This window comes from Schistocerca serialis, chromosome 4, assembly GCF_023864345.2.
Source record: "Schistocerca serialis cubense isolate TAMUIC-IGC-003099 chromosome 4, iqSchSeri2.2, whole genome shotgun sequence".
NCBI lineage: Eukaryota > Metazoa > Arthropoda > Insecta > Orthoptera > Acrididae > Schistocerca > Schistocerca serialis.
The window spans coordinates 98202441-98219666 of NC_064641.1; positions in this window are offsets into that span (position 1 = coordinate 98202441).

Consider the following 17226-nt stretch of genomic DNA (forward strand, 5'->3'; position numbering starts at 1 on the left):
TAACTGTTATACAACAGATGCTATTGAGTTCACACCCTCAAATTTATCTGCATTTAAAAATTTGTGAACACCCGAATATATACTCACGATCTACCACTACAGTGACTCGCACTGTAAACAAGTTCACAATGAAAATGATACCGCCAAGACCATCAACAAACGAGAAAGCAAACAGCAAGGGGAGAAGTTGAAATTTCGCTATATTATTCGCGCAGGACATACACTACTGGACATTAAAATTGCTACACCAAGATGAAATGCAGGTGATAAAAGGAGTATTCATTGGACAGATATATTCCACTAGAACTGACATGTGATTACATTTTCACGCAATTTGGGTGCATAGAGCCTGAGAAATCAGTACCCAGAACAACCACCTCTAGCCGTAATACCGGCCTTGATACGCCTGCACATTGAGTCAAACAGAGCTTGGATGGCGTGTACAGGTACAGCTGCCCATGCACCTTCAACACAATACCACAGTTCACCAACAGTAGTGACCGGCGTATTGTGACGAGCCAGTTGCTCGGCCACCGTTGACCCGACGTTTTCAATTGGTGAGAGATCTGGAGAATGTGCTGGCCAGGGCAGCAGTCGAACATTTTCTGTATCCAGAGAGGCCCGTACAGGAACTGCAACATGCGGTCGGGCATTATCCTGCTGATATGTAGGTTTTTGTAGGGATCGAATGAAGGGTAAAGCCACGGGTCGTAACACATCTGAAATGTAACGTCCACTGTTCAAAGTGCCTTCAATGAGAACAAGAGGTGACCGGGACATGTAACCAATGGCAACCCATACCATCACGCCGGGTGAAACGCCAGTATGGTGATGACGAATACACGCTTCCAATGTGCGTTCACCTCGATGTCGCCAAACACGGATGCGACCATCATGATGCTGTACACAGAACCTGGATTCATCCGAAAAAATAACGTTTTGCCTTCGTGCACCTAGGTTCGTCGTTGAGTACACCATCGCAGGCGCTCCTGTCTTTGATTTAGCGTCAAGGGTAACCGCAGCCATGGTCTCCGAGCTGATAGTCCATGCTGCTGCAAACGTCGTCGAACTGTTCGTTCAGATGGCTGTTGTCTTGCAAACGTCCCCATCTGTTGACTCAGGGATCGAGACGTGGCTGCACGATCCGTTACAGCCATGCGGATAAGATGCCTGTCATCTCGACTGCTAGTGATACGAGGTCGTTGGGATCCAGCACGGCATTCCGTATTATCCTCCTGAATCCACTGATTCTGTGGTGTCACCGCCAGACACCACACTTGCTAGGTGGTAGCTTAAATCGGCCGCGGTCCATTTAGTACATGTCGGACCCGCGTGTCGCCACTGTGTGATCGCAGACCGAGCGCCACCACAAGGCAGGTCTCGAGATACGGACTAGCACTCGCCCCAGTTGTACGACGACTTTGCTAGCGACTACACTGACGAAGCCTTTCTCTCATTTGCCGAGAGACAGTTAGAATAGCCTTCAGCTAAGTCCATGGCTACGACCTAGCAAGGCGCCATTAGCCTTACATAGTTTGATAGTTATCGTATGAAATGTCTCATCAAGAATGCTGTATTCACATGAAGGAATAAAAGATAAGTATTCGAGGAGCTGCATACTTTTCTTATTAGCATTCACTACATATCCTGTTCCAGAATTCACGCCCGTCTGCGTTAGATAGCGTGCATTTCGGCCTCCTCTGTCTACAAGGTGTTGGCACATTTGCCAACACATCAGATTCCATATTCTGCTAACAGTCATTGGATCTCGACCAACGCGAGCAGCAATGTCGCGATACGATAAATCGCAATCGTGATAGGCTACAGTCCGACCTTTATGTAAGTCGGAAACGTGATGGTACACATTGTTTCTGCTTACACGAGGGATCACAACAACGTTTCACCTGGCAACGCCGGTCAACTGCTGTTTGTGTATGAGAAATCGGTCGGAAACTTTCTTCATGTCAGCACGTTGTAGGTGTCGCCACCGCCGCCAACCTTGTGTGAATGCTCTGAACTGCGAATCATTTGCATATCTCAACCTCTTCTTCCTGTTGGTTAAATTTCGCGTTTGTAGGACATCTTCGTGGTGCAGCTATTTTAATGGCCAGTAGTGTATATTGAGAGTTCTTGGCAAATCATCACTAGAACGGCGGAAGTGGTGAAAATGACCTCTTTCATACGTCTTTCTTTATTGTCATATTCAATTTATTTACTTCGTTAATGAAGTCATATGACTTTTCCTATTTTCCTCCTCTTTTTGGTGACGTAATACGATTTAGAAAATATTTATATTGTCCACGATATTTCATTCGATATACATGGAACGGTGGAAGGCGTCAATTTGACGCCAGTGTAATTTCCCTTCTGAATACATGTCAATTATCCAATAATGAAGCAACAACGCAGAGGAATTGTTTCTCATTTTTGCAACCTGGCACGTGTAAATTCCAATCTACCACAGTCTATATCGTGTCATTCACAAGATTTCATATCTAGGACATCCCCAACTGAGAGGCGTGGTACTACTAATATTATCGTGTCATTGAGGTAATAGTCTTTGTCCGCGAAACACGTTTCCGAACATGTATCGTCAACGTGAAGTTTCTAATGAAGAAATATTACATAAGTCAGAGAATTACGAAGCTAAAACAGAAACTGGCTTCACTGATGAAGATTATGATGCACCTGCAACAACTGAAAATGAAGACATTGTGAACGAGGAGCGATTAGTGTAAGAGGATTCATATGCTGATCTACTTCAGTCTTCACCTCTTTCATCTCAACAGGCACAGTTGGAAGCGTCTACAATCATGATTGTTGAGAATGGAACAGTGTGGGAGATTGCCAATTTTTCATCGTGTGGAAGAAGATCGGTTGTGAACGTTCTGAAGGCTAGAGGAGGTCCCACTGTTTGTGTTTGTCAACGAGTAGACGATTCTGTGTGCCTTCCGTATTATTTTTGACACAGCGGTGCTACGTCTCATGAAGAAATACAGAGAATGAAATGTTCGAAAAGCACTAAAAACAATGGCTTTACTGTGTCACTTGGAACTGGAGAAAATGATAGCCATCATGTACGTTCGAAGGTCATTTCTACAAAAGGTATACCTGTGGATGATCTCTGGTCGTACTCTTGGGGCCCTACTTTTGTCAGTGACATTATGCCAAGGAACAGATTTCAGAAGATTCTCAGATTTCTCGGTTTCGATGAAAAATCAACCTGAGCCAATGGCTGGCAAAACAAGACGTAGGTTCAGTCACTTGCTGTGTAGCAAACCAGACAAATATGGTTTCAAAATCTGATTGGCTGTCGATATAACGACAAAATGATTTCCCACAACTCGGCAGAGAGGACACGCATAGAGAGAAGCAACCACTTGGAGAGTGTGACGTTCTACGTCTCTAGGAGCCTTTTTGAAAACAAGAAAGAAATGTAAGACAAGACAAATTCTGTACGTCTCTTCAGCTTGCTAAGATACTGAAAGATAAAAAAAAGAACTTGATTAGTTGATAGAATGAACTGGATCCGCCGTAAAATCCCCGAAGAGGTAAGGAAGCACAGAGCTGAAATACGCTCTATCACCATCTTGTACTATAGTGGAAACACAGACTGCAACATGACTGTATACCAAGGAACGAAGGATAAAAATATCACTCTTCTGAAGCAGCAATAAGCAAGGAAGGACAGAAGTAACTTGAAACCGTAACATAATACGATGCAACAAAGTATTGGGTGGACGTGCTTGATCAAATGACCCTTAAATATACTGCAAAGGTTGCATTCAGGATATTGCCAAAGCATGTCTTCTACAACATCGTGGACATGGTGACAATCAAAAATGTGTTGGTTATCTAGAACGTAGTAACGTACAAAGAAATGGAAAGGAATAAGTTCATAATTCAGCTGGGGATTGTACTCAAGTGAACGACAGAGCAAGAACATCAGGCAAAGGAAGAGGATACGGAACTGAAATCACAGAGAAAACGAAGGAAGTGTCAAATCAGCCTCTGCAAAGGCAACAAGATCAGCGAAAACATTGTAAAGTGCCACAAAGCCACGTGCGGAAACTGAGGGTATAAAGCAGATATCACCTGTGCAAAGTGAGTCCAGCAGATTCCAATGACTTGCGTGAAAATTAATACAAAGCCGTGTGTAGAACACATGCGAGAGTAATACGGACTTGTTAGCATATGATTCAAATAGCTCTAAGCACTATGGGACTTAACATCTGAGGTCATCAGTCCCCTAGAACTTAGAACTACTTAAACCTAACTAGCCTAAGGACATCACACACATCCATGCCCGAGGCAGGATTCGAACCTGCGACCGGAGCGGTCGCGCGGTTCCAGACTGAAGGCTCCTAGAACCGCTCGGCCAATGCGACCGGCTGTTAGCATATGAAACTATAAATTTGTAAGCTATTTTGTTGCTGAAATGAAATAATAAATTTTTAATTTTCGCCTTACATAATTATTCCGAGCACTATAAAAAAAGGTATGCATTAACAAACACTAAAAACAAAATTCGTTTTCTGGTAAAATATGAAAATATAAAATGTGAGATCAAAATGACTCCCACCATCTTAGGAGGTCAAATATTGCGCCATTTCCGGTGCTATAACTGTGTGTCAGACCTAGACTCGAATCTGGAACCTTGGTCTTTCGGTAGATCATTTGCCTGCAGAATGTAAAATATCCACGTTCGAAGCTCTATCTAGCACACAGTTCTTATCTACCAGGAAGTTTCAAATCAGCGCATACTCCGCCCCAGAGCGAAAATTTATTTTGGAACATATGTATTATGTTATGTTATGTTAACCGGGGACCTAGAAACGACGGAGAGCTCCGTCCCCACCCCAGCCGCATTGGTCCACAACCCCACTTCACCCCTCCACCGCCCCACGCGGAACCACTCTTTCAGGGTTATTGTGCAGTTCGGGTCCCGGTGGACCCCCCACACCAGACGAGTGTAACCCTTATGTTTGCGTGGTAGAGTAATGGTGGTGTACGCGTACGTGGAGAACTTGTTTGTGCAGCAATCGCCGACATAACGTAGCTGAGGCGGAATAATGGTATCCAGCCCGCATTTGCCAAGGCAGGTGGAAAACCGCCTAAAAACCGTCCACAGACTGGACGGCTCACCGGACCTCGACACAAATCTACCGGGCAGATTCGTGCCGGGGACCAAGCGCTCCTTTCCGCCCGTAAAGCCGTGCGGTAGACCGCACGGCCAACTGGGAGGGCTAATATATGTATTAGTTCTATGAAGCGTAAAAGTAGCTTTAGGTGTACGTTAAAACAATTTCTCAATTTTTTAAAGGCCATGAAACTAGATAAAATCTGTCCATGTTAAGTGAAGGTATCCACTGCACTGGATTCTAGCATCAGATTAATCCATTTCCTGCAAGAATAATTAAGTGTGTTGACTTCTGAAGACTGTACCATAGTAGTGCGTTTCTTAATGTGGAGGGAAATGCTGCGTTAGTTAATCACAGCACTACAGATCGCATACGTATCTGGGGTCCTGCCCACTTGTATGGTATACAGTGCCTAAAGGATGCTGCGTTCTCGGAATGCCATACAACAAATCAAGCAAAATCATATTAATAGTTTTTATTACATAAGAAGAAGATTGACAATACTTAACTTGAATTAACAATGGTGTCGCAAGCGATGGGCGACATGCAACATAAATACTAATCCTTTGCTGTATACAGTGTTCATGCAAGTTTGATACACAGTTTGGCGATCACTAATAACTGCTATTGTAGCGTTCTCTGCTAGGCCTGTCCGTATACTGTCCAAATACTATGCGAATACTGAGTCGATACTGAGCGACCGAGGCTGGCAGGAGCGGCCCTTATATTCTCCTGTCGTAGAGGTCGCTCCTGTCCTGATGCGGTCCTAATCAGCGCAGCATTGCCTGACGTCATTTCACCGCCTTCTCTTCTCTTGCGTTCTTCATCTTCGTTCCGGCGCTTGTTGTTATGCCAGAACTGCATATCTCATTAATAACAGAAGTATACAATCATTAATGAGGGGCTATTGGTTGTTGTTTATTACATTTATTGTAAAATTGGATAATAATCTTTTCAGAAACTTCAAATTTATGGAGAAAAATTGTTCACGAACGAATCAGCTTTCCAAATGTTCATTTAGGAGTCAACAACGCTGAAATCATTCTAAAGTGAATTCTATACATTTTATACGTCGCTTTTAATTTTGCTACCCATTTTGCCCCTACCATTTGAAGTTGGTCGCTCTTTCGTTCTCTCTCTCTCTCTCTCTCTCTCTCTCTCTCTCTCTCTCTCTCTCTCTCTTCTCTCGCCTCTCGCTCCCTCTCGTTCTTCCCTGTCATTGTCTCATTGATAACAGAGTAATATAAAGATGAGACTTACAGAGGACCACATGCAACAGCTGATTACTTAACAGTGGACCACTCGGGAAACGGGAAAACAGTGGTCATTTGGAGATCCTGCTCGAATATGAAATACAAATGCACTTAGTTTCACTGTAAACCGAATCCTCCGCCAAAAGTGTAACACAATTTCACCAATCGAAGGTGCTGCAGCTGACTATTTGCTTCCGAAAAACGAATCCGCTAAATACTTCCACAGACAAAAATCTACAGTTCTAGTTATGAACATGTACTCTTTCGTACACGATAGACCGCTAGACACTTTGATATACGCCAATGATAGCTATCATCAACCACAATTCACCATCACCAGCAGTTCTGCACTTGGCAGTACATTGTCAGTCACCAGTCATCACAACAACGCTGTGCTCTGTCCTTTTACTAGTACCATTATACATGGACTGTTTCAAACAAAGCGTTGAAGATGAAAGCGCGCTTTGCACACTTACCTGGAAGTGCAGTAAGTGGGTGAGGGAGGCTTCGAAGACAATTACACATTGCTACTGTGTGCTACCCAGATAGCACATCTTGGAGCCTATGGTGCCAGTCTGTGAATTTCTTTGCCACCTTCGACACTTACCTGCAAATAAAAAAAAGACAGCAATTAAAAAATAGCTCTCCATTTACGACTACAGTGTGACGAAGAAATTCTATAGGTAAGAACAAAGGAGCTACGCCTTTACTTAATTAATAAATTTACATTAGATCTCCAAAAATGAAATAATAAATCTGTGAAAACGACGGTTAACTGCGATGCTTCATTTATTGGGGCCTAAACCAGATGGTATGTATCAACTCAGTGCCTGTCATTCTAGGTTGAATGGAAACAGGGAAATCTGCTATCTCGGCGGAATGTAGCATTTCGCTGGCTAATAGTCGTAGATGAAATCAAATAACCTGCGTCTATTGTGCAGTGATTTGTTGGAACCGGAAGGTGGGCATACCTACCCACTCAGGCAAAAAAGTATCTAAAGACACCTGAACGCTGAGCACTATAATGTTAACCTGTTCACAGTAATGTATGTTACGAAGCTTATACGATAGCTGCAGTAGTTACGGAACTGTAGCGGCTCGAGAAATCCGGAACTATCTGTTAACAGAAACTGTATGTGCGTCATCAGCTGAAGCATAGGTTTTCTTTTTAAAGTTCCCTGACGGTAGCTATATCGGGAAATTCATCTCGAAGGACCTAGCAAGGTAGTAGGGTTGAATGGAGCCGAATGACCAGCGGGAGTTCGTCTTCATGAATCTTTATGAGACACGTAATCAGAGAAGACATACTTCGAGATTTCTTTGTATTTTTGGGCCTTAGTCATGTTCTGTACGGTGCGGAGGAGAAAAGCGTTTCGTCACCTGTGGCTGAAGACCGTCTATACAAAAAGGAGACTACAGTCTCCTTCTGGTCCTCAACTTTTTCATAAAGTGACCCATATGCAATCGCCGTTTAGACATATCGACAAATATTTATTTTCTCGTTACAAACAAAACAATAATTTGATATAATGTACTTTTACAAGACGAATGAACGAGTTAGACGTGCCTGATACTCTCTACGACACGGGAAGTACACTCGCCACCGAGAACTTGCTTATTAGGTTGTTTGTCCAACTTTTGTAGCAAGCGATTCCTTCGATTAGCCGAGACGTTTCCATTAACTGACCGTCCAATCTCGACGATCCAATCTCCAATGTATTAGTAGCAGATGGTATTGTTGGACTCACATGGGAACATAGAGGAGTCACCTGTTGCAGAGATCCGTATGAAACACCCTGCGCTCAACTATGTGCTTCATAACACTTCACTTGCGCCTGTACCAGCATTTTACTCTGCTGTCAAATTTACCGCAGATCACTACCTATCCTGATTTAACGAGTACGTCTCCGACTCGACGAGGGTATTTCTTTCACTGATCGAGTATTAAATGCTTTCCATAACCTAACATCGCGATTTGGGATTTTTTGTGATTTCTCAGAGGCTTTTCACTGTGTGTATCATGAACGTCTTCTAGGTAAGCTCAAGTATAGTGCTGTGAGTGGGAGAGTGCACAAGTGGTTTACTTAGTATTTAACTGGAAGAATGCTGAAGGTTGAAATTAACAGTACAGTTAGTAAGACCTTTGTCAACCTCAGCCATTTTCCATGTTTACACATAACTTGTGCTTTTTCTTGGAGAAGGAATTGTGTAGTGTGTAAGTGTTAAGTGTGTTCTTGTGTGTCCTGGAAATTTAACGAAGCAAGCCTTCATTCGATTAGAAGTGCCGTGTTTGATGAGTTTCGTATTTATACTTGGTTATTGCGCAAATATGCACTTAAGATGCAGCCGCACCAACTCGTACTTATAGGAGCCTGGTACATGATTTAATAAACGTCATTATCGAATATTTAATTTGAACTCCGCGAAGAAAATAAAACAAACATAATGCGAGGTTCTACCACAGAAATATAAATGTTTCTTGCAGCTTTATTCTTCATTCGGACAGCAAAGAAAAGCAGCAATAAGAAAATAAAACGCGAGATTTTTGTGTCTAATCCACGTATCGATGTAAACATGAGTGGAATGAAAGCTCAAAATAGCACTATATAAGGCTCTAGGCAGGACACTTCTAAAGTATTTCAGGAAACTTGAACAAAACAACACAGTTCGCATAAGCTACGTGCTGTATTTAGCAGTCGTTGGGAAACAAAATGGCGGTTGCACCACCTTGTAATTTTAGGAGCTCTATGTGGGACACTTGCGTAGCACATGCGGTAACTGGCTGCCAGCTGTTGTTGAAAAATATGACTTTTGAAAGTGAATGTGTAGTGTCGCCCATTTTATTTTCATCTTCATATATCTTTAATGCAGTTAACAGGTCTGCAAAGAACTATTCAAATTCATTATTATCACAAATAAGTAGTGTTTTACACCGGTGCACGCTCGGCCTGTAGACTGAAGATTGTTGAGACATAAACATCTGGACAAAACCGGGTTACATTTTAAGTTTGACACAGGTAGCAGTTCACAAATTACCGTGGTATGTCGCAGAGTTAGGAAACCGATCGATTCGTACAGACGCATAGTGAGTACAGAATTTACTAGGTGCAACGGGAGCTGCGAGCATGTTAAAGGTGCTCCATATCGAAAAATGAGATTGTTTGGAAACTGTAAATATCCAGAATTTGTCCTACGCTGTACTACGATATTACCGACTACACCTTGGAAAGGAAATTTTCAGTGGGATTACTTAATTATATTATTCACGAAACCACTAGCATCTATCAAAACAAAAATAGCTGTAGTGAGTAGCGGTATGTCAATCGATGGTGCATCTCGAACACAATCGTATTATGTAGAGATATCAGTGATACAATAAGTTAATCAATCGCTAGATGCGGTTCACCACTAATGAAATGTGGTCATTAATTCACAAGCACTTAAAAATACACTCAAACTCGCACAACAGTATGATGTAGGATTAATATTTCTTTATAATAATACAATGGGTTTAAATGTGTTTCATCTAATTACTGACTGTAGATATTTTGCGATGCTAATTATCTTCATTAGCGCGGAAATAGTGCAACGTAGGTAAATATTGGACATCCACGAGAACACAATGTAAAAGCGTTTCAGAATATTACATTTTACGGCCGCCTCGTGTCAGTAATAAACATATATTTTATTGCACAAACAGCACACTAAGCCAGAACCAGTAATTAAGGGTTTCATAGAATACCTGACATGATAAAAACTGTGTTATTAATAATGGTTTCATCGTCGTGTCACTGTGCTCTTTTCCGTAAATTTAGATTAAAGTTGCTCTTACCACTCAAATTTTGTTAATTTTGTGAAGTGGTTAAGCGCCTAGATGGATGGATTAGGTAACGTGGAGGCCTACAACAAGACAAGTCTCGCAAGTATAAGATAAATCCCATGCAGTATTTATGAAGGTAGTGGCGCTCCTGTTAGCTGACCTTAGACTTAATCTGAGTTGTGGACTGTAAAACTAGTGCTATTTTTTCTCTACGTGGCTAATTACCGGACGAATGTCATAGTACTAATAGTATTTGACACAGGCTATATTTAAATATTCCCCCATTCGGATCTACTCAAGAGGACGTCGTTATCAGGAGAAAGAAAACTGGCCTTCTACGGATCGGAGCGTGGAAAGTCAGATCCCTTAATCTCGCAGGTAGGTTAGAAAATTTAAAAAAGGAAATGGATAGGTTGAAGTTAGATATAGTGGGAATTAGTGAAGTTCGGTGGCAGGAGGAACAAGACTTTTGGTCAGGTGAATACAGGGTCATAAATACAAAATTAAATAGGGGTAACGCAGGAGTAGGTTTAATAATGAATAAAAAAAATAGGATTGCGGGTAAGCTACTACAAACAGCATAGTTAACGCATTATTGTGGCCAAGATAGAAACGAAGCCATGCCTACTACAGTAGTACAAGTTTATATGCCAACTAGCTCAGCAGATCATGAAGAAATTGACGAAATGTATGATGAGATAAAAGAAATTAATCAGGTAGTGAAGGGAGACGAAAATTTAATAGTCATGGGTGACTGGAATTTGAGAGTAAGAAAAGGGAGAGAAAGAAACATAGTGGGTGAATATGAATTCGGGAAGAGGAATGAAAGAGGAAGCCGTTTGGTTAAATTTGGCACAGAGCATAACTTAATCATAGCTAACACTTGGTTCAAGAATCATAAAAGAAGGTTGTGTACATGGAAGAATCCTGGAGATACTAGAAGGTAGCAGATAGATTATATAATGGTAAGACAAAGATGTAGGAACCAGGTTTTAAATTGACCACTGGACTCTGACCACAATCTGTTGGTTATGAACTGTAGATTAAAACTGAAGAAACTGCAAAAAGGTGGGAATTTAAGGAGATGGGACCTGGATAAACTGACTAAACCAGAGGTTGTACAGAGTTTCAGGGAGAGCATAAGGGAACAATTGACAGGAACGGGGGAAAGAAATACAGTAGAAGAAGAATGGGTAGCTTTGAGGGGTGAAGTAGTGAAGACAGCAGAGGAACAAGTAGGTAAAAAGACGAGGGCTAGTAGAAATCCTTGGGTAACAGAAGAAATATTGAATTTAATTGATGAAAGGAGAAAATATAAAAACGCAGTAAATGAAGCAGGCAAAAGGGAATACAAACGTCTCAAAAATTAGATCGACAGGAAGTGCAAAATGGCTAAGCTGGGATGGATAGAGGACAAATGTAAGGATGTAGAGGCTTATCGCACTAGGGGTAAGATAGATACTGCCTACAGGACAATTAAAGAGACCTTTGGAGGAAAGAGAGCCACCTGTATGAATATCACGAGCTCAGATGAATACCCAGTTCTAAGCAAAGAAGGGAAAGCAGAAAGGTGGAAGGAGTAAATAGAGGGTCTATCCAGGGGCGATGTTCTTGAGGACAATATTATGGAAATGGAAGAGGATGTTGATGAAGATGAAATGGGAGATATGATACTGCGTGAAGAGTTCGACAGAGCACTGAAAGACCTGAGTCGAAAGAAGGCCCCCGGAGCAGACAACATTCCATTAGAACTACTGACAGTCTTGGGTGAGCCAGTCCTCAAAAATTCCAAGAAAGCAGGTGTTAATAGATGTGAAAATTACCGAACTATCGGTTTAATAAGTCACAGCTGCAAAATACTAACGCGAATTCTTTACAGACGAATGGAAAAACTGGTAGAAGCCGACCTCGGCGAAGATCAATTTGGATCCCGCAAAAATGTTGGAACACGTGAAGCAATACTGACCCTATGACTTATCTTAGAAAATAGATTAAGGCAAGGCAAAACCTACATTTCTAGCATTTGTAAACTGAGAAAATGCGTTTGACAATGTTGACTGGAATACTCTCTTTCAAATTCTAAAGGTGGCAGGGATAAAATACAGGGAGCGAAAGGCTATTTACAATTTGTACAGAAACCAGCAGCGGTTGGGAAGAGAGTGAGACAGGGTTGTAGCCTCTCCCCGATGTTATTCAATCTTTATATTGAGCAAGCAGTTAAGGAGACAAAAGAAAAATTCGGAGTAGGTATTAAAATCCATGGAGAAGAAATAAAAACGTTGAGGTTCGCCGATGACATTGTAATTCTGTCAGAGACAGCAAAGGACTTGGAAGACCAGTTGAACGGAATAGACAGTGTCTTGAAAGGAGGATATAAGATGAACATCAACAAAAGCAAAACGAGGATAATGGAATGTAATCGAATTAAATCGGGTGATGCTGAGGGAATTAGAGTAGAAAATGAGACACTTAAAATAGTAAAGGAGTTTTACTATTTGGGGAGCAAAATAATTGATGATTGTCGAAGTAGAGAGGATATAAAATGTAGACTGGCAATGGCAAGGAAAGCGTTTCTGAAGAAGAGAAATTTAGTAACATCGGGTATACGTTTAAGTGTCAGGAAGTCGTTTTTGAAAGTATTTGTATGGAGTGTAGTGAAACATGGACGATAAATAGTTTGGACAAGAAGAGAATAGAAGCTTTCGAAATGTGGTGCTACAGGAGAATGCTGAAGATTAGATGGGTAGATCACATAATTAATGAGGAGGTATTGAATAGAATTGGGGAGAGGGGGAGAGGGGGAGAGGAGGAGTTTGTGGCACAACTTGACAAGAAGAAGGGACCGGTTGGTAGGACATGTTCTGGGGCATCAAGGGATCACAAATTTAGCATTGGAGGGCAGCGTGGAGGGTAAAAATCGTAGAGGGAGACCAAGAGATGAATACACTAAGCAGATTCAGAAGGATGAAGGTTGCAGTATGTACAGGGAGATGAAGAAGCTTGCACAGGATAGAGTAGCATGGAGAGCTGCATCAAACCAGTCTCAGGACTGAAGACAACAACAACATTTAATAATGTTTGCACCACTGTATAGACTTAGAAGCAATTTGAAATTTCTCTCTCTCTCTCTCTCTCTCTCTCTCTCTCTCTCTCTCTCCCTCTCTCTCTCTCCCTCTTTCTCTCTCTCTCTCTCACACACACACACACATACACCAGGTAAATCTAAGTAATTCAGATTTCCAGAAAACCATTGAATGATTAATGAAATTTAATATCTGTTCCCGTGCTTTTGTTGAATAATAACAAATTAAAATGCGAAAGGCTCCTTCTTCTTGGAAGAACACAAACATGTTTCACAACGGTTGTAGCACCTTCACTGTGTGTTCCTTCAGTTGCTTGATTTGTGATATTATTTGTGCCCTGGTATTGTAAAATGAAATTAGCTACAAGTCCATAGTAATACGATACTTGGGACCTCCGATTTCGACTCTCGGTCCGGCACACAGTTTTAATCTGTCACGAAGTTTCAGGTTGTTGTTGTTATTGTTGTTGTTACCTTTATGCTCGAAGCGAAATTTTATCGTACTTACGAAGATTTTGGGCTGTTATTTCACTACCGAGATGTAGACACTTAAGTAATGTAAATATGCGGCAAAAAGTACGTGTAAGACGCAGCACTGAAATAACACAATGAAAACGAGAAAGCGTTGGTTTGTCGTTGTGGCCTTCAGTCCGAAGGCTGGGTTAGGGGCTCTCCACGCTACTCTATCCTGAGCGAGCGTCTTCGTCTCCGAACAACTACTGCAACCTACGTCTTTCTGAATCTACTTACTGTATTTAATTATTGATCTCCCTTTACGAATTTTACCACCCACACTTCACTCAAATACTAAATTGGTGATCCCTGGATGTCTCGGAATGTGTCCTATCAACCGATCCCTTCTTCTGGTCAAGTTGTGCCACAAATTTATTATCTCTCCAATTCTATTCAGTACTTCTTCACTAGTTATGTGATCGACTCATATAATCTTCATCGTTATTCTGTAGCACCAAGTCCTATTCTCTTTTTATCCAATCTGTTTTTCGTCCAAGTTTCACTTCGTCGCTTTATAAACATAAAACTAACATCTCATTTAGTAACCAAATGTTTATCAAATACTGCTTGGAAAACATTTACTATAGCAAGGGTGACGTGCTTTGTAAACACAGACCTACGGCTGGTTCCGTTTGGTAACCACGGGACACACACAGTATTATAAAAGAGTAAAAGGGAAACCAAAAGAAGCTGCCACAACCTTGATGAAACTCGTTTTTTCCATTATATATTGCAAGCAGGAAACCTTGGAACATAATTATTCTTGAAGAGATTATGTTTGTCGCTGCCTTTTACTTGAGTCTCGTGAACCTGGGGCGAGGACAATTTCGGGTTTTCGTTGAACATCTCTCAAAGCGTAAAATACGTCTGTTTCCACTAAGTTTGACATCAACCAAACGGTCCGTGATACTTCCTGACAAAAGATGCTTACACTTAAGGTGCTTTGCTACCTTAGATGAAACATCCTCTACATTGCTATATTCTTTGAACGCTATTATAAAGTTTCTGTATGATCTATATACGTCATCTGAGAATAATTTCAAGTTATCTTTACTTGTATGTTGAAATGTGTAAGAATGCGAAGTAATGACTTACGTTTTCATTGTTTAATGGAACTTGATGACGGAATCATGTACTCCCAAGACATGTTGTATTAAATAAATCACACGTTTGCACAACTCGCCCTACCGATTTCGATACAGTTTGTGTTACCGTTTCACAGCAGATAATTTTGCGTCTTGCCGATATCGTTAGAGGTCACTGATGTTGCATTGCTCGATATGGTGGCTGTAGGCTGTCGGCTGTCGGTGCATTAACAAGCAATAATTTCCAGAAAGGCACACATACACAGACACACACACACATGCAGAGGCAGAGGTAGAGGCAGAGAGAGAGAGAGAGAGAGAACGTGATACGTATCTGGGAGAACCGAACGGAGGTCTCGCAGTCGTGCTTTGATAGATCAGTCGAAAATGAGAACCGCCCACGAAAGGCCATTTTACTCTACGGAATACGTTTTAATTTGTTAGTAAATCTCTTTACTTGCTCTGCTAACACTTGTTGCTGATTAAACTGTCATTTTTCTCACACTACCTTCTAACGCTTTGGACAAAATTTGCCACCAAACTATTCAGTGTTTCGGACATTAATCACATTTCCTCCGTATTGCTACGAGCAGCATTGTGACAGTGTTTCAACTAGACTTGGCCACTGTTTCTATGTTTCGATACAGTGTATCGATACGTGGAACTGTTTCAGTGTTTCGGAACGGCTGTGGTTCACTGTTTCGAAACAGGGGTGTTTCATTCCGCCCCTGTCTCGGATAACCGGGCCAGATTCGATCTCGAGCCAGACGCAGAAACTGTATCGTTGTTTCAAAACAAGGCTGTTTCAGTCCACCTGTGCTTAGAACGGACTAATTGTATCGAAACAGTGATGTTTCATTCCGCTCTGTGTCGGACGCGATTCGGGCTCGGCACAGGTAGTGAAACACAACATACCACTTCATGAAACACTTTCAACAGTGTCGAAATCTTTTTGATAAGCAATAGCATGAAGCTTAAGATATCGGAAAATAAAGCTTCGTTTCTAGCTGACTGTCCTATTCCGAAATGGCGTAACATCTGCTTTATAAACACTAACCAAACAATAAAACAACGCATACTATTCACATTCAAAATAATAGATATGTGAAAATCATTCAGTTAAATTTCACTTTTTTTATAACATACGCTTCTCTGTTCATGTGCAGTAATCATATTCAGAAACGCAAGTAAGCCTACAACATTTTGAATAAAACAAGGCGAAGAGTGACAGTTATTAGACATATATATAAATTTGATGTAGGTATAATTGCAAGCAATCTGTTTGACATATCACTAATAGAGTAATGGTGAACGGGAAGGGCATGGTTAGTTTATAGTAACGGTTCGAAACACCTTGAAAGACAAAATTTTTTTCTGTTATATTTTGATATTTATTCGAATTATTTGGCGTTATTTGTGAGTATATAGTCACTGTTCCTATTATCCACAATGATTCCCTTTGTGTGCAGGGAAATTAGCAGGATGGGCGTATTACCCATACTAACGGAATGTAGGAATCCCAGTAGCATATCCGTTGTTTCTGCAGTTTGCTACCACCTCCAGTTCCGTTCGTGGTGGTTCTTCTGTCTTCAGCTATGGCTGTCCTAGCCAATTGAAAAGTATGAAAGTCACACGACACGAAAGCAGCGCATTTGCTGCGGGAAACACGAAACTGCCAAGACACCTAAGTGATAATTTCATACTTTCTGCTATATGATTAGCGCTCTCGCACCTCATTTGTGTTTATATGGACATACTTATACAGTAGACATTCAAGATGATAAAATGTGTAGGTTTATTAGATTACAAAACACAAACTGTTTCACTGTTTCGAAACAGTGTATCGAAAGATTACATCGTATTGTTTCATTTGTTTCGAAACAGTTACGTGTTTCAAGATGATAAAATGTGTAGGTTTATTAGATTACAAAACACAAGCTGTTTCACTGTTTCGAAACAGCGTATCGAAAGATTACATTGTAGTGTTTCATTTGTTTCGAAACAGTTACGTGTTTCAGTTTGCACATTTCTAGTCTCAACTGTCTATCAGACTACATCGCCAGAAAGTTATTATTCTAACTGTGAGAAATGGTTTCAGATTATCTTATCAGGAATGGAGCTTCAGATTTGCAAGACAACCAAACCAGTATAGGTGAAGGTGTGTAGCTTACCATGGTCGCGACGGAAACTACATGATAAATTTCAAAATGATGGAGAACAGCAATCTGACGTCTTTTCCTTTCAACCTTTATTAAAACAAATCAGGATTTCTAATGGAAGGTAAGCTAATTTACAAGACAAAAGTTAGCAGCCATAATTAATTTTATTTCCA